The sequence below is a fragment of the Hyla sarda genome, chromosome 2, assembly GCF_029499605.1.
Source record: "Hyla sarda isolate aHylSar1 chromosome 2, aHylSar1.hap1, whole genome shotgun sequence".
Taxonomy (NCBI): domain Eukaryota; kingdom Metazoa; phylum Chordata; class Amphibia; order Anura; family Hylidae; genus Hyla; species Hyla sarda.
The window spans coordinates 99,322,595-99,348,196 of record NC_079190.1 but is presented as its reverse complement, the minus strand read 5'-3'; the positions used below and the strand labels follow the sequence as shown (position 1 = coordinate 99,348,196).

The 25,602-nt window shown below is 43.4% G+C and overlaps 1 protein-coding gene across 3 annotated transcripts in view; it reads left to right on the top strand.

Annotated features, from left to right (window-relative positions):
• GALNT6 (polypeptide N-acetylgalactosaminyltransferase 6) overlaps window positions 1–25,602 on the top strand; it is a 225,211-nt gene that overhangs the window by 152,493 nt on the left and 47,116 nt on the right. Inside the window, exon 1 of one of the 3 annotated variants that reach the window (XM_056562683.1) lies at window positions 15,570–15,600. The exons of 1 other annotated variant lie outside the window; for it this stretch is intronic. The gene's annotated coding sequence lies outside the window, so the exon portion shown is untranslated. Of the gene's footprint in view, window positions 1–15,569; window positions 15,601–15,697; window positions 15,847–25,602 lie in introns of those variants that run through there. One more of the 3 variants, XM_056562681.1, reaches the window with a different exon arrangement.

Below are 25,602 nucleotides of genomic sequence, written 5' to 3'. Positions count from 1 at the left end.
AAACTTGCAGCCTGATACTCACTGTAAGCCCCCTGCCCATGTGAATGTACCCTGTACATTCACAGGGGGGGGGACCTCCAGCTGTTGCAAAACTACAACTCCCAGCATGCACAGTTTATCAGTGCATGCTGGTAGTTATAGTTTTGCAACAGCTGGAGGCACACGGGTTGGGAAACACTGAGTTAGGAAACAGACAATGTTTCCCAACCAGTGTGCCTCCAGTTGTTGCAAAACCACAACTCCCAGCTTTCTCAGGCATGCTGGGAGTAGTAGTTCGGCAACATCTTTAGAGCCAGATGTTGCCGAACTACAACTCCCAGCATGCTTGGAGTTGTAGTTTTGCAACATCTGGAGGACTACAGTTTGCAGACCACTAATACAGTGGTTCCCAATCTGTGCCCTTCCAGATGTTGCAAAACTACAACTCCCAGTATGCCAAAACTGTCCATGCATGCTGGGAGTTGTAGTTCTGCAACCTCTGAAGGGCCAGATGTTACAGAACTAAAACTCCCAGCATGCCTGGACAGTAAGGGCATGCTGAGGATGTGTAGTTTTGCAACATCTGGAAGGGCACAGTGGTCTCCAAACTGTGGACCTCCAGATGTTGCAAAACTGCAACTCCCAGCATGCTGGGAGTTGTAGTATACAGGGTCCCAATACAGCAATGCACGTCGCTTTACGGCAACGTGCATTGCTGTAAAGGGCCCGACCGCGGCTGAAGATCAACTCACCTGTCGCCGCCGCTGTCTCCGTCGCCGGGATCCGGGTCTTCAGGTACGAGGTAAGTACCGGGGCCGGTCTCCAGCACTTCCCCGTCCCCCGCCGCGTCCTCCGGTCTTCCTCTCGTCCTTTCCGGACATCAAGGGGTCGGGCAGGACGGGAGGGAGTAACCGCCCCCCCCCCCCCCCCCCTTGCGATTGGTCGGTTAGTTAACCGACGGATCGCAGGGGTTCGGAAGAGGTGGCAGGCTTGCCACCTCGCTCCTAGTCTTCAGCATGGTCCTGGCTGTCTGTGACAGCCGGGATCATGCAAAATTACCGGGCGGTCGGGTCCCAGAGACCCGATCAGCCCGGTATCGCCGCAGATCACAAGGGCGATTTCCCTTGCGATTTGCGGCGTTCGCCTACATGGCCCCCTTTGGCGTTTGCCCTGGATGCCTGCTGAAGGATTTCAGCAGGCATCCACTTCCGATCTCTGCCTGGTAGTGTTGAGCGGCATAGGCCATATTCGAATTCGCGAATATTCGCGAATATATGGACGAATATTCGTCATATATTCGCGAATATTTGTATATTCGTTATATTCTAGTTTTATTTTCGCATATGCGAAACTTCGCGTATGCGAAAATTAACATATGTGAATATTAGCATATACAAAATTAGCATACTACCATATGCTAATTTTCGCATATGCGAATTTTCACACGCCAGTCTCACACAGTAGTATTACAGCCTTCTTTACACCACACAAGCTGGAAGCAGAGAGGGATGATCACTGTGATGTGTACTGTGAAGAAAAAAAAACGAAAAAAAAAACCGAATATTCGTAATTACGAATATATAGCGCTATATTCGCGAAATTCGCGAATTCGCGAATATGCGATATTCGCGAATAATATTCGAATTGCGAATATTCGTGAGCAACACTACTGCCTGGCGAGCGGCAGAGACTGGAAATACAACAGGACGTTCTCTAACGACCTTGGGCATTAAAGCCCAGGTAGTGGGGACGTTAGAGAACGTCCTATGTCCTTAAGAGGTTAAAGGGGTATTCCAGGCAAAAACTTTTTTTTATATATCAACTGGCTCCGGAAAGTTAAACAGATTTGTAAATTACTTCTATTAAAAAATCTTAATCCTTCCAATAGTTATTAGCTTCTGAAGTTGAGTTGCTGTTTTCTGTCTAACTGCTTTCTGATGACTCACGTCCCAGGAGCTGTCCAGCTCCTATGGGGATATTTTCCCATCATGCAAGGGATATTCTCCCATCATGCACAGCTCCCGGGACGTGACATCATCATTGAGCAGTTAGACAGAAAACTTCAGAAGCTAATAACTATTGGAAGAATTAAGATTTTTTTAAAAGAAGTAATTTACAAATCTGTTTAACTTTCCGGAGCAAGTTGATATATAAAAAAAGTTTTTGCCTGGAATACCCCTTTAAGGCAGTGTTTCCCAACCAGGGTGCCCTCAGCTGTTGCAAAACTGGGGACACCCTGGTTGGGAAACACTGCCTTAAGGGGTTAAATAGTTTTTTCCACAGAAATGCCTGTTTTCTTACAACCTTTTATGTCATGAGAAAAGTTTATGGTTTTCATAAATCCATCCAGTAGCCCAGTGTTTGCCAACCGGGGTGCCTCCAGCTGTTGCACTACTTCCTGTTCAGGGTGTGGTTGCGTGATCGTCAGATCCAGGAGAGCAGCAGGATTTTCACCAGCCCTCCCCCCCCCCCCCCCCCAGGTTTGTGGCAGCCTTCGGGGAAGGGCTTCCCTGCATGAACCCCAACGTCCCCACCTCCTGTTCCAGGCCGGCGGGAGGTGGAGGTGACATTGCAACGGCCAACTCCCAGGATGGGGTACGGAGATCCTCCAGGATCCGCAGAAATGCAGAACCAACTCCACCGTCCATATCTGGAAGCCGCAAGGCTGCAAGGAAGGCTACAAGCAAGGCTGCAGGTAAAGAAGGTGAGGAGTTGAGGAGAAACATGGGGAGGCAAGGTACCTCTGAACCCCAGCAATGGAGGGTATTGGGTCCCAGGGAGTCTTTGGCCACTTTTGGGTCCCGACTCCAAGCAAATTTGGCGGAGTATGAGCGTCTTGGCAAAATGCTTCATGGGCTAAGAGAGGACTTAAAATTTGCCCGTTACCAGGCTGATTACGCCTCGAAAAATCTAAGGCCAGTGTATTCGGCTAAAGTGCGCACCCTGAAAAAAGAGGTTGAGGAGGTAGAAAGGGTGAGGATGGAGATCATGGAAGGGGCTGGTATCTCCAGAGAAAAACTCTGCAATGAAAGTCGGTTCAGAGGCCAGCAGAACCCAGAAAGAGAGGAGGAGGTCAGTCACAGCGAAAGCAGTGCAGAGGAGGACGGTGTGGAGGTGGATGGTGGAGGAGAAAGAGAGGACAGTGCTGAGGAGGACGGTGTGGTGGAAGATGGTGGTGGAGAAAGAGAGGACAGTGCTGAGGAAGGTGCTAAAGAGAAGCAAGATGGTGGTGCAGAGGAGAGTGAAATGGAGGAGGACACAACCCAGAGTACGTACATAAATCCTTCTCAGGTAGCCCTGCCTGTAACGTCAGATGACAGCAGTGACGACAGCAGCAGCAGCAATGAGTTAATTGGTGGTGGATTGCTGAAGGCGATTGTGCTCCAAGAGTTACCTACCCATTTTGAGAACTTCTCATTTGGAAATGACTTGGGCCCAGATACTGAGGTGAAGGGAAAGAGGAAGAGGAGAAATAAAAGGAAAAAAGGAGAGGTCACCAGACTTGTTTATTCTTCTCTCCAGCAGTATGGGCCATCTGAAAAGGTGGTTCAGGCTGGTGGGCCCCCCAGTCTGCCCGACCCCGCTTTTGCTGTAAAGCGAGGCCAGCATGGGGGGTACATGGTGGATAAGGTTTCTAAGATGGCTGCAGACGCCAAGGAGCCCGCCTGTCCTGCCGGTAGGGAAGGGCATGACAGGCTTAAGTTGGGCGACTCCGGTGCTGCAGGACCACCCCAGGTGGGCGGGGGCGTGTCCTAGTGCCGGAGCTTGGTGATGTTGCTGTCTGCTCAGGGGGCAGTCCCCCGCGCAATCTGGGCGTAGCAGGGCACTCCTCTGTGAGGGAGGGGAGTGTCCATGCGTCTGGATTGGTAGAAAAGCCCGGGCGGTCGGGTGAGGTGGCTCCTGAAGGTTGCACTGACGCTGTGGGGAATCCCTGCACGTCGGCTGCTGTAGGAGGGGTGGGGGTGCGTCCGGAGGGACAGCTCCCACCCAGTGTGAAGCAGTTCTCACTGGGAACATCATCGGAGATGAAGGAAGGGACATCACTGGAACTGGAAGTAACATCGCCAGAACCGAAAAAGCGGTCATCGGGGGCGGGACCAGCAGCACAAACCCCCGTGGCATACGCAAATAACCCGGCCAGCTCAGGAAAGTTTAGCCAGGATAATAGTGTGAAAGGGAAGAGTGCAAAAGAGAGTGAAAATTTTGGTGATGGTATGTTGCATGAAAATGTTAGCAGTGTGCAAGAGTGGGGCATTAGAGGAGTACAAGAGAGGGGTGCTAGCGGTGTGCAAGAGAGGGGTGCTAGCGGTGTGCAAGAGAGGGGTGCTAGCGGTGTGCAAGAGAGGGGTGCTAGCGGTGTGCGAGAGAGGGGTGCTAGCGGTGTGGAAGAGAGGGATGGGCAAAGAGAAGAGTGCTGGAGGCGGGCAAAGGGATGTCACTGGATCAGTAAAGAGTACTGAGGAAGTAGGGGCTGGTTCGGCTGCCCCCCCGGTGGTGACTGCTAGAAGCTATGCCAGCGTCGCTGCCGGGGAATCAAGAGGGTCCCCGTCTCCATCTGGTTCTGGGGGTCACTTGCAGCGGCGCCTCCTGGAGGCTCTGCGTAAGGGTGATAGGTCAATTGAGGTAGAAGGGAGCGGTTCGGTTGACCTGTCTTTTTGGATAGAGAGGCATGGTCTGGGTGCCTTCCGAGAACAGAATGGGGAGGTGATGTGGTCCCTCCCGACACCCGGGCAGGATAGTAACCGTAGGAATGTGGCCCGTCTGATTTGGAGGGGTAAAGATGCGTGCCCGCCCCGCGCAAGGGTGGTTGAGCTCCTCCTTCAGATGGAGTTCAGGGCGAGTGACATCTTTGCCCTGATTCACCCCTATGGTTCTTTTGAGTTCGACATCAGCTTTGTTCGGCTAGAGGGTCTTGAACTTTTCTGGTCGAATTACGAGATGGTGAAGAACGAGCCCGGCTGGCGGGATTTCGCTGTAAAAGCGATATCCTGGAAGAACCAAACCAAGAGAGTGACCGTTTTGACCAGTAACGAGTCGCTCTCTTGCTACGACATCATGACCTGGCTCGGTCGTTATGGGATGTGACGGACATGCCCAAGAAAAATCTTGATGAGCACGGGATCTGGTCTGGGGCCTGGACGTTTTCCGTCAAACGTAGGCGTTCAGGGAGCACAGTTGCCCACATCCCATCGGCAGCCTTCCTCGGACGTGACAGAATCCAAGTTTTCTACCAGGGGCAGCCTAAAGTCTGCCACAGGTGTGGTAGTCCTACCCATTTTAGCGCAGCCTGCACTGTGCAGGTTTGCGCTTTGTGTGGTGGGGCTGGTCATTTGGCTACATCCTGTGGGCAGATCCGGTGTCATCTGTGTGGTGTCCTAGGACACCCTTTCAGCCGTTGCCCCAGCGCCTTTTCCCGTGTGGTGGCCGCTCCAGCTGGGGAGAGCTTTAGGGTTGCTCCGGCTGGGGAGGGTACGGGCTTGGGTGAAGGAGCAACAGGGTTAATGAAGAGCAAGAAGGGGCCTGCCAAACTAAGGCAAGAGGAAAACCGCAGAAGGAGCAGGGAGCTGGAGAGTTCTCAGGTGGCAGGGGTAGCTCCTGGCCCTGCTCCTGTCACTAGCCCAGATGTTGCTGAGACCCTGGGGTATGATGTGTTGGATGAGGAGATTAGGAGGATTCGCGAAGAGGAAGGCAAAGAGGCTGATCTTTCTGATTCCTCCCACTATGAAAGTGTGGATGAGGAGGGGAGGGAAAGGCCGAAAAAAGACAAGGGCAAAAAAGTTGTAAAGGGGAAGTCTCAGTCCTCTTTTTCAGGTGCTAAAGGCCAGGTTCTAAAAGGAAGCTTACCTGCCCCCCCTCTGATTGACCTATCGAACAGGTACCTTGTCCTTGATACCATCTCCTCCCCCTCATTGGAGGGGGGTGGCGAGGATGGGGTGCCTGAGGGATTGGAGCCTCGGGGGGGAACTGGGTCCTGTCCTGTTGAGGCATCTTCCTCGGAGGGCAGGGCTAACTCAGGGCCAGATGGAGATGGCAGCCAGATGGATCAGTCTGAGTCAAAAAAGAGATCTAAAGAAAGTAAGAATGCTCCTTCTTCTTCAGGGGATGAGGCGGTGAAGAAGAAGGGCAAGAAAAAATAATGGGTAAGGCCGTCTAACTCAATTAACCAGGATGGCGGAACTCACCCCATTGACGCTGGCATCTATTAATTGTGCCAGTATAAAGTCTGATATGGCTAGATTTGCAGCCTTTGATTTTCTCGGCCGTGTTGAAGCCGACATTTTCTTTTTACAGGAGACCAGGTTGTCAGCTCTAGCCTCTCTGGTGAAAGCCAGAAGAGAGTGGAGGCACGGGCCCTCCCACTGGTCTCTTGCGGCTGAGCCGTATAGTGGGGTGGCGGTCCTTTTTACCACTCCGGTCGAATGCAGACGGGTCATTGAGTTAGAAATGGGGAGGTGCCTGATCTTAGATGTCTTCATGAAGGGACAAGAGCTCCGGCTCATTAACATCTACGCCCCACAAACAAAGTGGGGCCGTAAGGATCTCTTTATGAGGATTAAGCCCTTTCTTTTTACTAGCCGGCAAGTGATCTTTGGAGGGGACTTAAATAATGTCACGAGGTCCCAAGATAGGAGAGGTTCCAATGATCGGCTGGCTTATGACTGTGTGGCCCTTAGTAATATAGTCAGGGAAGCTCGCCTAAAGGATGCCCACATCCGGAGCCCCTCAGGCCACACGGGTTTCACCTTTCATCGAGGTAGCAGCAGGTCTAGGATAGACAGGTTTTATTTAAAGGAGGAAGCCGTCTCTTCCGCAGCATCCGTGGTTGAGGTGGAGTTCTCCGACCACTGTATGATTTTGTTTTCCATGAATGTTTCAGAAACCCCCCGGATGGGAAAAGGTTATTGGAAGCTGAATTCGTCCCTCCTGGAGGAAGCGGAGATGAGACAGTCCTTTGAGGATTTTCTTCAGAGTCAGGTACCTTTACTGGACTTTTGGAAGGATCTAGATCGAGACGGGATGTCGTCTTTCCTGGCTGAAACCATTCCTGAGCCAGGGGTAGACCCCTCTCTTGGCATTTTGGCAGAAGAAATCAGGGAAGAGGAAGTGAGACTGGCGATCGAGGGGCTTGCCCCCAAGAAGTCGCCAGGTCCGGATGGCTTAACATCCGAGTGGTACAGGACCTTTAAGGAGTCTTTAGCTCCCCTCTTGACTGAGGTATTCAATGAGTGTCTCTCCTCGGGCACTCTACCAAAGTCAATGAGGAGGTCAGCCCTGATTCTTCTCTCAAAGGGTAAAGATCCTAGCCGTATTGAGAATTGGAGGCCCATAGCTCTTCTCAATACAGACAGGAAGCTTCTGGCCAAGATACTGTTTAATCGGCTGGTGAACTTTGCACCCCGGCTCCTTTCGGGGGCCCAGCACTGCTCTGTTCCAGGCCGAAGCACCTTAAGTGCTGTCCTCAGTGTCAGGGAGGCAGTGGAGCGGAGTAGTGCGGGTCTCTGGAAGGGGTACTTACTGTCCTTTGATCAGGTCAAAGCATTTGATCGGGTGAACCACAAGTACCTCTGGTCGGTCCTCCTGAGATATGGCTTACCGAGTACTTTTGTTAATTGGCTTAAGATCTTGTATGCAGGGGCAGAGAGTTTCCCGCTGGTGAACGGTTGGTCTGGCCGCTCTTTTGAGGTGGGGTCCGGTGTCCGTCAGGGTTGTCCTTTGAGCCCGCTTTTATATGTATTTGCAATCGATCCCTTCCTTAGGAGGGTGAGTTGTGGACCATTGGCAGGAGTCAGGATGATTCTGACGGAGCCGGGTGTCGCCCAGAGAGTGGTGGCGTACGCTGATGATGTCATCATTTTCGTCTCCTCGAGAGAGGAGGTCAATGTGGTGATGTCAAAAGTGGAACGCTACTCGGAGGCATCCGGGTCTAAGATCAACCAGGATAAGTGTGAGAGTCTCTGGCTGGGAGGGAGAGACCCCACGTTTGATCTCCCAGACACACTTCCAGGGCCCCAAGAGTCAGCAAAAGTTTTGGGCATCACATTCGGCCAGGATGATTATCCCACCAAAAACTGGGATGGTAAGCTCCAGGATGCCACTCAGAGGGAGGACCAGTGGAAGGGTTGGTCTATGACCCTCAGGAAAAGGGTACACCTGATCAAATCATACCTGCTCCCCTTGTTTATCTATCTGGGCAGTGTATGTATCTTACCAGAGACTTACTACACTAGGGTCTACAGCCTGTTTTTCCAACTGTTATGGGGGAACAGGTTGAACCTAGTCAAGAGGGAGGTTACGTACTGTACGAGGAGACTAGGGGGTTTATCTATGGTAAACCCTGTGGTGTTCTTAACGAACACCTTCTTGAAAGCCAACATTGCAAACCTCTGGTCAGAGAGGGCTCCTCCGTGGGTACTCTCCTGCAGGGAATGGTTTCGGCCTTTCTTCCAGGAATGGGAGAGAGGAGGGCAAGTGAAGGACCTCCGTACACCACATGGATATCTTCCGGCTTACGCTACCCCGACTCTGAAGGCGATACGTCGGTGGGGTCTGGGAGTGTGGGAGATCAGGACCCAGTCAAGGCAGTTCCTTGACAAACGGGTTCTGTTGACCCACTTCCAGAAGCCTCTGGCGCTCAGGGACTGCCCAGGTCGGGATCTGAGGGTGGGGTTGTATTTTTAAATATGAAAAGGATCCCCCAGAAGTTTTGGGACTTGGCCGGGAGCTGCTTTCAGGGGAAGCTATATGTGAGGGACAACCTGAAGTACAGGAACTCTGATGACCGGGGATGTCCCCGAGAAGAGTGCGGGGACATGCTGGAAAGCATAGACCACTTCCTGCTTCATTGTCCCTTTAATATAGGGGTCTACAACCGGGTGGGCGCTTCCATCGGCTGGAGTCAACTTGCCGGCCTTTCCTATCCGGAGTGGGCTTATGGGGCATTCAGGAACCTGGGTGGCCGTGATCGGGGCACTTTATTCTTAGTTAGCTTAGGTACTACACGTGGAATGCACGGTTCTTAGTATCGACCCAACAGAAAGTCCTCTCCGAGGTGGAGGTGTGTAGGAACATCACTGGTGACCTCGGGAAGATCAGGTCTTGGAGTATGGCAGTCTTGGTACCAGTAGGGCTTCTCTCCTATGGAGAGGTTTTTCTTTTGATGTACCTTAATTTTGGTTAGGGACAGTATATAGATGTTAGGGTGAGTATAGGGTCAGTTTTATGAAGGGATAGCGATAGGGTTAGAAGTAAGGTTCATAGGGTAAGCATTTTGAAACTTAGTTTTATCAGGATTGCCATCCTTCTTCCTGGTGGTGGGCTATGCATGTCACTCTAGCTTTTTGCTTTGTTTTCTGTAATTTGAAGGTAAAGGGCTTGCAGGCAACCAATCTTGGGCCCGGTGGGGGTTTGTAGTACTGTATTACTTTGTTTTTCATATTATTTCTGTGGTTGTAGTGAGTTAGTACATTGTTGAGTTAGTTAATAATAGTGGGGGGGGATTAATTTTAGGTTGGGTGGGGGTTGTTGGGGGGAGGGGGTGATGTTTTGGGTCTGACTTGGGTCAGTTTATGGACAATGACTGTTTCAGTTAAAAAAAAAAAAAAAAAACTGTGATACACAAACTCTGACCATGTCCAGTGGGGGTGGTGGGGGTGATGGGAGAGTTCATAGTGTAGGTTCTTTTTCTTTAGGTTTTATTCTTGTTTACATGTATTTCATAAGTATAAATAGTTTTATGTATTTTTGTATAGTGTTATACCTCATTGTAGGGTAAAGGCAGTCGGACCAGCTTTTAGTTGATATTATCGTGGTTTTTTTCCCCTTATGGTAATATATCCATGCATGTGTGTGTTACTATAGTTTAAAGAGAAGGGAAAAAAGAAAAGAAAAAAAAATTTCCAAGTTGGAATTATTTTTAGTTATGGCAATAAGCCCTCTTTTTATTATTTTTTATAATTTTTTTTTCTTGTTGTTATGTTACAATATGTATTGTGAGTATTGGTTGTTGTATGTGTGTAAAATTAATGGTATTTCCAAGATGGAATTGTTTTATTTATTTCCTTATTTTTTTATGGCAGTTAGCCCTATTTATTTTTGTTTAATGCATTTTGTGTATGGTATGTGGGAATAAGTTTCCTATTCGGATGTTTTCAGTTAAAATTTAATTAAGGAAAGCTATATTTATGTTTTGTTGGTAATTAATGTGTGCGTGTGTGTGTGTTTGGAAGGATAATAGGTAAGAATTAGTAGTATCAGGCATTATTTGTTAGTTGAGTTAAGCTGGGCTGGTCGGTTAGGTAGGTCCTTTTATTCTGTAACAAAGAGTTTACATTTGTTACTTTTTCATTGCTTATGTTTCAGCTGATTAAGCATTGTATTTGTGTTTTGTAAAAGTTTGATATTTTTCTAATAAAAAAAAGTTCCAGCTGTTGCAGAACTTTAACTCCCAGCATGCCTGGACAGCCAATAGCCAAATGCAGGGTGTTGTAGTTTTGCAAAAGCTGGAGGCGCCTTGATCCTTCCCCTTTATACTGTGTTTATACACCAAATCACAATATGACCTGAAATACTTCCCACCATTGTAGTCTGAACATTTTGGGGGAGATTTATCAAACCATTTGCAAAAGGGGCAATTTTAAAAAGGCAGTGAATCAAGAACGCTGGAATCTGTTTGGTTGCTGTGGTTAACTGCTCCACTGTTTCTTTACACAAAATTTGATAAATCTCCCCTTTGTATATCTGGGAATATGGTGGGATTATTGATTTTCTTGTGACACTAAGGCTAAGTTTCTACTTGTAATTTTTTATGAAAAATGCCAGATGTTAGTGGCCAGATGTTAGCTGTAAATCAATGAGAAATCGCAAAATTCGTATTCCAATTTGCGTTTTTCACGTTGGCGTTTTATAAATCCTTTTGGTGTTTTTTCACTCTTTTTTGATGTTTTTCAGCTCCTTGGTGGTTTTCCAAAATCGCAGCATGTTGAGCCACTAGCTTTTGTCACAATCGTGGCGTTTTTCTCCCATTGAAGTCTATGGGAGTGAAAGAACGCCAAGAAAAGCGATATTTGGGTTTCAACTTTGACGTTTTTACATCTCCATTTTTTTGGATGGAGATACCTTTTTTTTCCAATTAAAAGTTTTATTGGTTTTAAATGTTATAACAAAAAAAAAAAAAAACAATAACATAGAATAATGGCAGTTAAATAGTAACCGATACCACAATGTAGCGACATACAGTAAAGGAAATACTGAAAACAGACATTTAAACTAAGCAATCCAAGTCATATAAACCAGAGTGATAATTAGAGAAGAGATTCTCCAACCGGTACCCCTGTATAATAACAAAGGGTGGGCCTAAGGCCCCATGTAAGGCAAACAATGTTACTAAGAATAGGGGAGGGCAGAAAGCCCCCACATATAAGAAACCATGTGAGCATGTAGCATAAGTTAGTACAGAACAGGAAGAACAGTGGACAGACAAAGGGATCATGGAGATACCTTTTTTAATAAAATTTCGTACGGTACCATTAAAAAAAAAAAAGATACAGTAGTGAAGGAAAAAATTGTATCTAACGTAATTTATCTTTTTTATAACAAAATCTTTATTCATTTTTGAAACAGGGATCAATTTATGTGGGCGGGTAGGGACCTAAAAATGTAGCCGACAATAATAACAATGTATTGTGTGTGTATGTTTTTCACTTTTTTTCTTTATTATTTAAATTTTTTCTTAGGTAGTACTTCTACTCCCAGCATGGAACACACTCTTCCATGATGGAAGTAGTAGTACCTGTACTAATTGACAGATCGCCCCGGGTCCGTTGCGATCCTTTTGTATAATCTATAGATGCGGGCGGCCGCTCTTCTATGGTCCCCTGCACTGCCGTATATATACATATATATATACACCTATTCATATTTCCCTCAGAGAGCTGTGATTGGCCAGGTGGTTCCAGCCAATCACAGCTCTCTGTGGAAAATATGAATATGTGTGTGTATATATACGTCTGTGCAGGGGACCATAGAAGAGCGGCCGCCCGCATCTATACATTATACAGGAGAATCACCGCGGGTGTCAGGAGTGACATCCACTGTGATCTTTCCTTAACTGCAGGTGCTACTACTCCCAACATGGAGCACACTCTGCTCCATGCTGGGAGCTGTAGTACCTGCATTAATAGACAGATCGCAACAGTTGTCAGAAGTTACACTCGCTGCGATCTGTCTATTAATGCAGGTACTACAGCTCCCAGCATGGAGCAGAGTGTGCTCCATGTTGGGAGTAGTAGAACCTGCAGGTAAGAACAGATCACAGCGGGTATGACTACTGACACCCGCTGTGATCGTCCTATCTATTGCAGAGATGGAGCAGCTTTCTCCTGCGCTCACATCTCTGCACTATGCTCCAGCCAGTGATATGAATAAAACATCACTCATTCATATTTTCCTCAGAGTTGTGATTGGCTGCCACCATCCGGCCAATCCCCACTCTGGGCGGAAAATATGAATGAGTGATGTTCTATTCATATCACTGGTCGGAGTATAGTGCAGAGATGCGAGTGCTGTATAGACCCGCTCCACATCTCTGCTATATTATGGACAATCGCATCGGGTGTCACGACTGACTCCCGGAGTGATATGTCTATTAGTACAGGTACTACTACTCCCATCATGGAACAGTGTGTTCCATGCTGTGAGTAGTAGTACTACCTAAATTTTTTTTTTTTAAATAGAGAAAAAAAAGTGAGACACACACACTTTATTAAAAATTTATTACAATTTTGTTATAAAAAATATAAAGTTTGTTAAATAAAAATTTTCCATCACTGCTGCATCCTTTTTTTTTTTTTTTTTTTTGGTACCCAACAAATTTTGGGTACCAAATAAAACTGCCAAGGTGCAATTTCCACGCAAATGAAAAAACGCCAGAAAAAACAGCAGACGCAGGAAATTGCACTGCTGTTTTTTCAGGCGTTTTTTCCTAACCAAAAAATGCAGGACAAAAAACCAAGTAGAAATTTAGCCTTAGGAATTATTCTTGTTGGTTTTGGTTTCAATCTGTGCTTATTGCTTGAGCAAATTGTAAACTTTGCCCAATATTTGATAAATTCTCCGAGCCATATAAAGCCACATATGAAGAATTTCCTAAATGACTGTGTAAATTAATGCTGAATCAGCCTATACCACTAGCTATGGTGCCTAAACCTCACCTATTGCACCTATTGTGTCAAAAGATGTTTAAAAACCTCCATGGTGTTGTTAGATTAACCCTTCAGAGTAATGACAAGGTGATTTTAGTGCGCTCATTGGCCCTGATTTATCAAACTGTGTGAGAGAAAAAGTGGAGTGACTTTCCCAGAGCAACCAATCACAGCTCAGCTAATGAGCTGAGGTAAGGTGAAAGCTGAGCTGTGATTGGTTGCTGTGAAAAAATCACTCCACTTTTTCTCTCACACAGTTTGATAAATCTGGGCCATTGCACGCTCATTGAACCGAGAGTGCCCCCTCCATACTGCACATTTACTGGTGCCAAAAAGTTAAACAGATTTGTAAATGACTTCTATTAAAAAATCTTAATCCTTCCAGTACTTATTAGCTGCTGAATACTACAGAGGAAATTATTTTCTTTTTGGAGCACAGTGCTCTCTGCTGACACCATGACCATGACACCAAGAATTTCCTCTGTAGAATTCAGCAGCTTATAAGTACTGGAAGGATTAAGATTTAATAAAAGTAATTTACAAGTCTGTTTAACTTTCTGGAACCAGTTGATTAAAATAAAAATAAATAAATAAAAAAAAAGATTTCCACCGGAGTACCCCTTTAAGGCTAGGTTCAGACTATGGAATTTCCGACAGAAATTCAGTCGTAAAATTTCCGTCAGAAATTCCGCTTGCTAAAATGTCTAGTGTAGTGAAGGGGTTTCTGTTCACAAATTCACACTTCGGAATTTGTGAAGCAGAAAATCCGCTTTGAAAATCCTCTTAGATATTTCCGCCTGAAGAAAGGCGGTGCTCTTTCTTCTGGCGGAAATCCACGCGGAACACATTGCAGTCTATTGGAGACTGCACTGTCCGCGCGGTCCTAGCGCCGACTGATTCAGCCGACGCTGGCCACACTCCGAATCTCCGGGCGGAAATTTTCTGCCTGGAGATTCCGTAGTCTGAACCTAGCCTAAGTGTTCCCTTTATTTTCTTGAGCAGTGTACTATGTGTATAAAGCACCACCTATGAACTAGGCTGTCAATATAGAAACTATGTTCAAACAGCGGACTTTCCAGGACGAAGTCTGCCGGAAAATTCCGCAAATTTTAGTGCAAGCTATCTTCAATGGTGACTCCACTGTCCTGTTCACATAGCGGCATTTTCGCATTCCCGGATTCTGGAATTTCGTTCTGAGCCCCATTTTTGTCCTTGGAACTCTGAATTCGGGCAGAATCTATGTTTTGACAGCACAGAAATTCCGTTCAAATTATGAAAAACTGCGAAAAATCTGCAGAATAGCAAGTAACTCATTAAAGGGATACTCTGGTGTAAAACTTTTTTTTTTTTTTTTTTTTATCAACTGGTGCCAGAAAGTTAAACAGATTTGTAAATTACTTCTATTAAAAAATCTTAATCCTTCTAGCACTTATTAGCTGCTGAATACTACAGAAGAAATTATTTTCTTTTTGCAACACAGTGCTCTCTGCTGACACCTCTGTCCATTGCAAGAACAGTCAAGAGTAGAAGAAAATCTCCATAGCAAACATATGCTGCTCGGGACACTTCCTAAAATGGACAGAGATGTCAGCAGAGAGCACTGTGCTCATGATGTCAGCAGTGTGTTCCAAAAAGAAAAGAATTTCTTCTGTCGTATTCAGCAGCTAATAAGTACTGGAAGGATTAAGATTTAATAGAAGTAATTTACAAATCTGTTTAACATTCTGGCACTAGTTGATTAAAAAAAAAAAAAAAGATTTAAGACTTCCCTTTATTTTCTTGAGCAGTGTACTATGTGTATAAAGCACCGCATATGAACTAGGCTGTCAATATAGAAACTATGTTCAAACAGCGGACTTTCCAGGAGGAAGTCTTCCGGAAAATTCCGCAAATTTTAGTGCAAGTTATCTTCAATGGTGACTCCACTGTCCTGTTCACAAAGCAGCATTTTCATGTTCCTGATTCTGGAATTTCGTTCCGAGACCCATTTTAGTCCTTGGAACTCTGAATTCGGGCTGAATCTGTGTTTTGACAGCACAGAAATTCCGCTTGACTTCTGAAAAACTGCTAGAAAATCTGCGGAATAGCAAATAACTCCATAACTGGTTTTGTAGCTCTGCTTTAATGTAATTCCCACTTTTTCTCAAGCTATGAAATCAGAAATGCAATACGTCAGAGTAGAGTCAGCACTGCAGAATTAAAAGTGTGTGTGTATATATATATATATATATATATATATATATATAGATATATAAATGTAATATGACGGAACTAAAAATAGAGCTGGGCAGACGTGGAGTGACACATCCCTGTGGTATTCTGAAGATGACTACCTGGTGTAGGAGGTCTAGGACCTGAAGGAGAAGTCCTGCCTCCCACTAGGATACACCTGTTTGTCAGCCTCCCCCTCCCTCCTGTGCAGGTAATGCTTTGTTTCCTGCCTCCTTGCAGTCTCTCTCTCCACTAGTGACTCCTCCTGAGCTGCTGGCAGCACCCTCCTTCTCACTAGCAGCAGATCATTTCCTGAATGATTTAAGTGTGGTTAAAGATCAGCAGCAGCAGCATTAGAAGTAACTGTCTGCTCACAAGTTCTCCTCTGCTCAGCACATTCAGACATCCTGGGGGCTCACAGTACTGCACCCCAGGGCCAAGCACATCAGGACAAAAGGTAAGATGACCCTCAGCTAGAGCCCTGTGCCAGCCACATTGTGCTTTAGCTTCTTTGGTGACTTTGAACTTAATAGCCTGTTGGGTGCAGTTCACATGCATGTCTTAAAGGGAACCAGCAGGCACATGCACTGGCTTTCCCATGAACAGATTAGAGTCTTCCCATCATCCGTATACACCGCTAGATGCACAGCTTTACCCTACTTAGCTTCTAAGACACTGTTTCCCAGCCGGGGTGCCTCCAGCTGTTGCAAAACTACAACTCCCAGCATGCCCGGACAGCCGAAGGCTGTCCGAGCATGCTGGGAGTTGTAGTTTTGCAACAGCTGGAGGCACCCTGGTTGGGAAACACTGTTCTATGATATTGGCCATTCTGAATTCTATCTGCACAGGACATTGGGGGGTATTTATCATTGCATAGACACGTCTTTTATTGCGTACTATTGTCGCATTTCCTCTAAGACATTTGCGATTTGCGACTTTTCATTGCGACTTTTGTCATTACGTCGTTTTCAGGTACCGGCTGCAAATCAACTTTTGACAGCTTCTTTTTTTTTTTTTTTTTTTTTTTTTTTTTTTGCAGTGGTCTGGAATTTACTATTAGCGCCTTTTATACTTTGTTGCAAAAACGGTTACTAATACCGCAATTTTATCACAATTTAAAGTCATTTTTAAACTGACATAAAAAGGTGCTATACCATCAGATTTGGCTAGTAAACCCCAATAAACGCCAAAGTTACGATATAGCGTGCCACAAATGATAAATTTGGCGCAAGTGCGTAGAAAACACCGCTCAAAAAAAAATAGGGTAAAAAAAACACATAGAACAACCAATTTAGATGAATACCCCCCCATTATATCTTATGGTTAACAAAGTTTTATGTGACAACTTCTCTTGCTCTGTTACTTTTTATTTTATGTTAGTTTTAGTTCTAGTCGTCATGTGTCAATGAATTTCTGCTTGTGTTTATTAAATACAGATCAGGCAAAAAAAAAAAAAAAGTTTTTCTAGACAGTACAGTATTGGACAGTTCCAGTAGGACTGTGTGTAACGTATTAATAAAAGTGCCCAATATACTAATGGGCATAGTATGTGTTAAATTGTCTACATTCACATACAAATCATGTCCTATTTACTGTAATGTTTTAGTTAGATTGGTGGTATTATTTCCCTTTATTATTAATAGCGATCGTATATTACACATCAGCATGTGACTAGTGGGACTTCAAATTTCCCATGATTTAGACAGTTTGCGTTACTCAAATACAGTATTGTGTTATCTAAGGCTTTATTCCGTTTAACTTGATTTTTATTGGGTTTTTTTCATTGAAGGGGTTATCCAGGAAGAAACTTCATACATACACACATATATCAACTGGCTCCAGAAAGTTAAACAGATTTGTAAATTACTTCTATAAAAAAAAATCTTAATCCTTTCAGTACTTATGAGCTGCTGAAGTTGAGTTGTTCTTTTCTGTCTAAGTGCTCTCTGATGACACGTGTCTCGGGAACCGCGCAGTTTAGATGCAAATCCCCATAGAAAACCTCTTCTACTCTGTGCAGTTCCCGAGACAAGAGATGTCAGCAGAGAGCACTGTTGCCAGACAGAAAACAACAACTCTACTTCAGCAGCTGATAATTATTGAAAGGATTAAGATTTTTTTTTAATAGAAGTAATTTAAAAATCTGTTTAACTTTCTGGAGCCAGTTGATATAAAAAATTAAAAAAAAAGTTTTTTCTTGGAATACCCCTTTTTTAAAGCTTCATTCCCGATAATGATATTGAGGTCGGTTTGTGTGACCTAATTTAGAGAAAACCACATGCAAATCTATAGATGCTTGTTCTAGTTTCCACATACAATACATGGTAACTGTAAAGAAAAGGTGTCTAACCGGTCCACGCCCCAAAGGTGGTGTTTTTTTTTTTTTTTTTGCTTTTTTGTCTTCTGACGTGGAGCTTTTGTGTTGACCAACCAGTCATTCAAGAGTTTCAACCTAGCCCCTAACCTGATATGACAGAATATGCCAATCCCTCAGATGGCCTAAAATGATAATTTCACAGGACAGGTATACAAAATAGTATTTCGCGTTAGCTGTAACTAACATAGTGGTTGTTACCCAAGTTTCCTATGGCCTATAATAGAATTATATGGACAGTAAGTCACTGCATGAACACTAATTTGTCATTCCTAAATTCCACAAGGCAGTAATATTAGTAATCCAGATTTTGTAGAACAAGATAAAACCTAAAAAGAAATAAACTTCACACATAATGGGCCTCATTTATCAAGCCAAACCCGACAGTTTTATTTGGTTTTGCGGACTAAATTTAGGCGCACGCCTGTGCGACACTTTTTGCCACACGTTTATACAAAAAAATCATCTATACATTCTCACAAATCACTAGGAGAGTTTGAGAAAACCCTACAAAGGGGTGTGGCTTATAAAAAATGAGCGTAACCCGACATTTTACAAAAATCACAGTTGTTTGATTTATTTATTTATTTTTTGTCCAAAACCCGACGAAAAAGCGGAGAAAACTGAATTTTGAAAACAGACTACCAGAGGAGGGTGCAAAAACTGGCAAAATGGTCGGTTTTTCCCCCAGCATGGTTCTTATTGGCAATATGCATAAACTAGGTAAACCAAAATTAAAAAGACTGGTTCACTTAGCTTAGCTCTAATTTCATCGGAACTTATATTCCTGACTTGATAGGATATATGGACAAATATTAAATTTTTATAACTTAAATGTGTGGAAATTTTACTGTTTACATTGATGTTTGCATTGTTCCATGTTAGTATTTTCTAACTTTATCTGTGATTTATTCATTTATTGCACAACTTTATTTGTAGGATTGCTAACATAATCCACTTTCAACCTTTTCTTCCATCTGGTTTGTAGAATATTGTCACTACGGCTCTCATCCTCAGTGTCAAAATCCATGCTCAAATGGTATTACCAAATTGTGAAAGTGTGTAATTTCTTAAATAAATTTGTTATGGTTCACAGAGCAGATTTTACACCCAACTCAATTTCTCAGGAATTCGGCAAATGCTTTGGAAATTTCATGCTTTTGCATGGCTGGTTGTTGGGGTGGTGTCTCTTGCCTCAGATTTTCGCAGACCTGAAGAGCCACTGTTGTTTGTTCCCACTTTTTTTTTTTTTTGTACCTTCTGGTGTGGACAAAAAAAAAAAGACAGACAAAAACCCTACATTCTTAGTAAATCAGGGGCAATATTTAAGTATGATGATATGAATAGAACATCATATTTGAGAGTTGTGATTGGCTGCCACCATCCGGCCAATCCCCACTCTGGGCGGAAAATATGAATGAGTGATGTTCTATTCACATCACTGGCCGGAGTACAGAGCAGAGATGCGAGTGCTGTATAGAGCCGCTCCACATCTCTGCTATAGATAGGACGATCACAACAGGTGTCAGAAGTGACACCCGGGGCGATATGTCTATTAGTACAGGTACTACTACTCCCATCATGAAAGTCTGTTCCATGCTGGGAGTAGTAGTACTACCTGAAAAAAAAAATTTGAGAAAAAAAAGTGAAACGCACATACACACTTTATTAAAAATTTATTAAAAGTTCATTATATAGATATAGATGATATATATATATATATTTCCTTAAATGAATTTTTCCCATCCTTACTGCATCCTTTTTATTTTTTTATATATTTTTTTTATATTTTTTTTTGTACCCAACACATTTTGAAAAAAAAAAATGCCAAAGGGGCCAAAAATGCAATTTCAACTCAAATGCAAAAAACGCCAGAAAAAAACGTCAGATGAAGGAAATTGTACTGGCGTTTTTTCTGGCGTTTTTTTTTTTCAGTGAAAAAAACAACTGGAATCTTAGCCTTAGAGAGGATTTGCTGTATATGTTGATTCTTAGCATAAGCAGACAGATAATGATTAAAAATGCAGATTGTACGTGCATTTATGTTTGTAGCCAAAACTAAAACTGTATCCATAAAGATGAAATTGAATAAAGGAACATACCTAACATTCATGTTAGGAGCGCCTCTTCAAGTATATTGCTTTTCCTTGGAGGCTGAGCTTCAAATTTTGTTTACATTTTTTTTTATTTTATTTAAATAAATAAATAAAAATTGTCCATAAATTTACGTAAGGAGCTAGTTCCAGAGATGGGACCCTCATCTATCTCAAGATCGAGGGACCTGGTCCCCTTCTGACCTGCTTCTTGCTGCTGGAGATGGTTGGGAGGCCGAAAAAACAGCTAAATTGATATTGGGAGTTTTGTAAACAGCATAGCATTGCATGCAACCCTGATTTGGTCAACTGGAGTTAGGCAAATTAAGTAAACCACCCACCTCTGCTGTTTTTAGATTTCCAACCATTTCTAACTGACATAAGCCGGCTGGGAAAGGTCCGGGGGCACTCATTGGAATTATGACCTGTATCTATCAGACATTTATGACATATACCATGGAGAGACTGTAAATGTTCACGTGTGAAAGATTACATGAAGTAGAAAGAAAGTCCAGTGCTCAAGTGAATTATTAAAAACCAGAAAAGTAAGGGCACATAGGGTCCGAAGAAGAATTACAGTTTTTAATAATGCATGTTGGCACTGGACTTACCTCTCCATATAGTATACATTAAAGGAACATTTGAATGTGCCTTGCCTTGTGTAAGCTTCTCTAAGGAACACAAGACAAAACGATACCCAGTGTCAAGCCTTGTGCACCACCTGAGTCCCGATCCCGGTGTTGGCAGAAAGAATAGAAATGTCTATTCTTCACAGTCCAAGAGACATAGAATTATGTGAGAAAGTTACTGAATATTTGTGTTCACTGTGTGATGTGGATAAATGTATTTCTATTCTATTAGTCAGTTTCATGACATCAATTACAGGACTAATTGTCAACATTTACAGAGTAGCTGCCAGTATCCAGAGATCAATGTGACCTCTGTGGCAGAGAGTTGGAGTCAATCTTTGATTCTGGGTGCAGTCATGGAATGATCACACAACTTATTTTTCCAAGAAGACCAATGCACAGCCTTAAAGGGGTATTCCAGGCAAAACCTTTTTTTATATATATAAACTGGTTATTAGCTTCTGAAGTTTTCTGTCTAACTGCTCAATGATGATGTCACGTCCCGGGAGCTGTGCATGATGGGAGAATATCCCCATAGGAACTGCACAGCTCCCGGGACGTGAGTCATCAGAGAGCAGTTAGACAGAAAACAACAACTCAACTTCAGAAGCTAATAACTATTAGAAGGATTAAGATTTTTTAATAGAAGTAATTTACAAATCTGTTTAACTTTCTGGAGCGAGTTGATATATAAAAAAAGTTTTTTGGCCTGGAATACCCCTTTAAAGTATGGTATGGTACCCCCCCCCCCCCCCCCCCCCCCCCCCGAGCCGCCATGCCACCTCAATTCATGTCTATGGGAGGTGGGGGGTCGTGATGTCACGTTTTCAGTCCCAAAAACTCAGACGGTTTCTGAGATTGGAGCAGCAGCTTTCTACAGAATGCTGGCTGCTGCCCGGAGATCACAGAGGGTCTTAGCAACGCCCCCCCCCCCCCCCCCATGATCAGACCTCTTATCCCCCTATGCCTTTGATAGGAGATAAGATGTCTATGGTCAGAAAACCCCTTTAACTCTATGTACGGTGCTGTGCCTAGATGAACAATGTAGAAGACATCCTTTCAGCCCATTTGGACCCCCATCATTATGCCAGTGCTATGCTGAGACTTTAGCCATGATGCAGCTTGCGCAGCCAACTATCTCAGTGTCACTTTTCAGCTAAAGAATGGGAATGTTGTTACGTTGTAACCTGGATTTCTGGAACATGACTCCTCTTACTTTCATTACCACTGCTGTGGCCCGTCACTGTGTAGCCCTAGCCTAATACAGTATATTCAAAATGAATGTCCTAGAAAACCTTTTAAGGAGGGAATTGTTCACACATACCATGTTGTGGCAGTTCAAAGACATAAGTAAAATATTAAGGAAAGAATTATCCTTCCTTCTAAATACACTATTGGATTTGACAAAAAAAAAAAACTGCCACAAAAAGTTATAATATAGCCTTGTTTTTGCATTTGTATTACGGCCTCAAGTCCTTTTTTTTATGCAAAAGAAGAGAAAAAACTCAAACAAAGAGCAAGTGCTACTGATAAATATGCAACATTTTTTATTGTTATATCCAAAAAGTTAAAAAACTTCACACATTTGTGACTAATTTCAATAAGGATAAAATACCAGATGTGTATGTATAAAGCAATACAAAATGAGATGTCTCAGATACAACCAAAAAACCCGTAGGTGGATCAGGTACAGTAAAAGTAATCACAATGGATGTATATATAGTGAGGTCAGGAAATGATGTAATATGGCTCCTATTCAATAAGAAGTAACCAGGGGTTCAGAAAGGGCCCCAGTATAGTGAATGTGAAGCTAACTGCTCTATCACATAATTAGTATTGAGAATGAGCCCAAAGTATATCAATAATGAATAATTCAATGATCCTCACTTACCCATAATGGAAGCCTGTAACCACCGTCCCAACGTACGTTTCGTCACCCGACTGTACATGGCTCCCTTTTATACTGTGTTTGTTATGAATATTGCGCGCCGATTTGTGCTGTGCGGCGCATGCGCAGGGTCCCGACCCGGATGGAATCGGCGCTCACCGCCGCGTCACAGCCAGTACCCGCAGGTCACGAAAGCATCACTTCCGGACCTGCGCGCACGGCCTTTTGACGCCCGGGGAGTCCGTGCCAGGAAAAGGGCCCCGCGCATGCGCACAATCAGAAATCGGCGCCTTGCATTAGAAATTGCACAAAGACAATAGGTATATAACCCTATCTGCACCTATATTTTGCAGTTTAAGTAACCGAGCCTTATGACATCATTATCTTGACATCAATCTAGCCTCACATAGCAACCGATAAGATGAGTCATGATAGATATATATATATATATATATATATATATATATATATATATATATATATATATGTAAACTTATAAATAAATGTACTTATAATAACAAACAGCAACTCACAAGGCATAGGTTGGAAAATAATTACAGCATTAGTTCAAGTAATGAATAAAAGTACTCAGTCTATATGCGCTTATTGGTTAGTTATAAGCCCCTGCATATAGCCACACGTGGTTACTATTTTAATGTGTATACACTTGGGGAATTGACGTAAAAATAATGAAAATATCAAGTGTAAATAGAGTGTACTCTTTGCCATAATTGTAACAGTGAAGTGTGATTATACATAAAAATTAAAAATTGATGAAAAAATGAATGAGAATTAATTAGAAATAAAATAAGTAAATAATGAAAAATATATATGTAAAGAATATATACATAAAACATATATATAAAAATATATATATCTGGAGGTGAAGTGACACTAGTGATAGTGTGTAAATAGTGATAATAATGTGACCCTCAATTAAATTAATAAATAAATTGAATAAATTTAATATATTAGGACCATCATAGGGATGGTAACAACAAAAAAGTGTCAAAAATCGCAAGAAGTGAGAGATCAAAGTACTTAAGAACAAACAAATTATTACTGTGGGTAAAGTGACAATGAAAGTAACCATATATGGTGTAGCAGGGAATTATTCAATAACCTATATAATAACAACATCTGTGGTCCTCTTCTTCCTTGTTCCTGTGATGGTTCACAGACGTAGCAGTTGCCCACTTTAAGGGTAAATTCACACGAGCGGATTTTTTTGCGGATTTTCCGCTGTGTATTTGAAAGTGGGCGGGCTTTTCTCGGCTGTCCAAAGCAGATTTTCCGCAGCGTAAATTCCACCACCGAAAATCTGCTGCGGACAGCCGAGAAGAGCCCGCCCCCTTTCAAATACGCAGCGGAAAACCCGCAAAAAAATTCGCCCGTGTGAACGTACCCTTACACAATGATTTGCTGAGTGGTAATTTCCTACCTGCATCAAATGTCCTAGAAACTAGGAAGAAAAGGGAAAACTGTAACATGGGAGAGCAGGCCGGATAAGTCAACCTCCTTTTTGTTTTCCTTTCAGCCCGAGTCATATATCAATGTTTTCAATGGGATTCTGCTGCACTGCACACATCAGAATTTCCATGGCCTTTGACAAATTGACATGTCAATTCTTTCTGCAGAATCTGCTCATAAATGCGTTGCCATCTAGGAAGATGCCACATTTCTAATCTGTCCTAGTGCCAGCATGTTTTGCCAGCTCCCACTGTCTGCAGAATGTCTGCCCAGAAATTGTCCACCGTGTAAACATAGCCCAAAGGATAGGGGATAAGTTGGCTGATCAATAGGGTCTTGCTGCTGGGAACCCGCGATCTCCTTGCAGCCCCCGGCATTCTAAACAGTATGTATAGAACTCTGGGATCCCACAGTGAGAGACATGACGTCACGCCCCCTTCAGTCATGTCTAGGATAGGGGATAAGATGTCTGTGGGTGGAGTACTCCTTTTAGGATACTGTCACGCATGGCAGCTTTTTGGAAAACTACCGCTGTAGCCAGGAGTAAATTCAAAAGGAAAGAAATATCAAGGAAGGACATATACCGTACTTCTCCTTCTTGCTAAATCCACTTCTGGCTTTGGCTCAGCAACTGACCGTGGCCATTGATGACACAGCTAAATATTGGTGCCAACACACAGTTTCTAGTGTAGCAACCTGCGTCAGAAGGATTTGCATAGCCTCTTCTACAAATATGTGTACATAGTACAAAAGAAAGGTTATACCAAGCTTCAGGGAGGTTGTGACATGGTGATAATAGCATACTTGTTCACCCATACCATACAACTACAAAAGAATCCTTTTACTAGGTGAACATGAAGTTCCTTCTAAAGTACAGTAAATATATATAGTGGTATTAACCCCATGGGGTGCCATTTTTGGAATATACTTAACGCTCCATTTCTCAAATTCAACACTTGCAGGATAAAATGTCCTTTTTTTTATTTACGGTAGATTTCCTTGTTAATGTTCTATTCCAAATTGTGTAGTATTGACTTTGGCAGGAAAACCTATTACTTGTATTTCCTGTCATGGCTTATTTGTAACTTTCTTAATATTGTTGTCTTGTAGCCAAAAAACTGTGTGCACTTGTGAAATCGACTTTATAATTAAACTCCAGCTTTCTCAGTGGATACCTGACCTGTTCCTGGTTACCTTTAGGCTATGTTCACACGTCGGAATGTCCACACGAGAAATCTTTGTGCCGACATTTTGCAAGCTAGGACCGCACAGGAATGCGCTATCTCATAGACGGCTATGCATTCAGTGCGGAGTCTGCATGTTCATTCTGCGGACATGGAAAATGGAATTCCCATCCATCAAAAAACATATTGCACTAAAATTCTGCCGTGTGCACAGCGCTGCAGAGTACCATTGAATTCAATGGGACTCTGCTACAGCGGAATCTCCATGCCGAATTCCACTGCGGAATCCGGCATGGAAATTCCAACATGTGAACATGGCCTTACTGTGCCTGTAATTTCACCTGTGTTCTAATTTCCTCTATTTGAGATGTGGCAGTGTTTCTGAACACTAACAGGCAAGCTGAAACCTTTCCTACAGTCGCTATAAACTATGGTAAGGTGCTTCTGCAGTTTTCATATACTGGTACCAAAAAAAAAAATAATTGTTATAGTGACTCGTCCAAAGTTATGATCAGTGGGATTTTCGAATGCAGAGACCCCCCAGCAATCCCTAAAATAAATGACAGGGAGCGTTC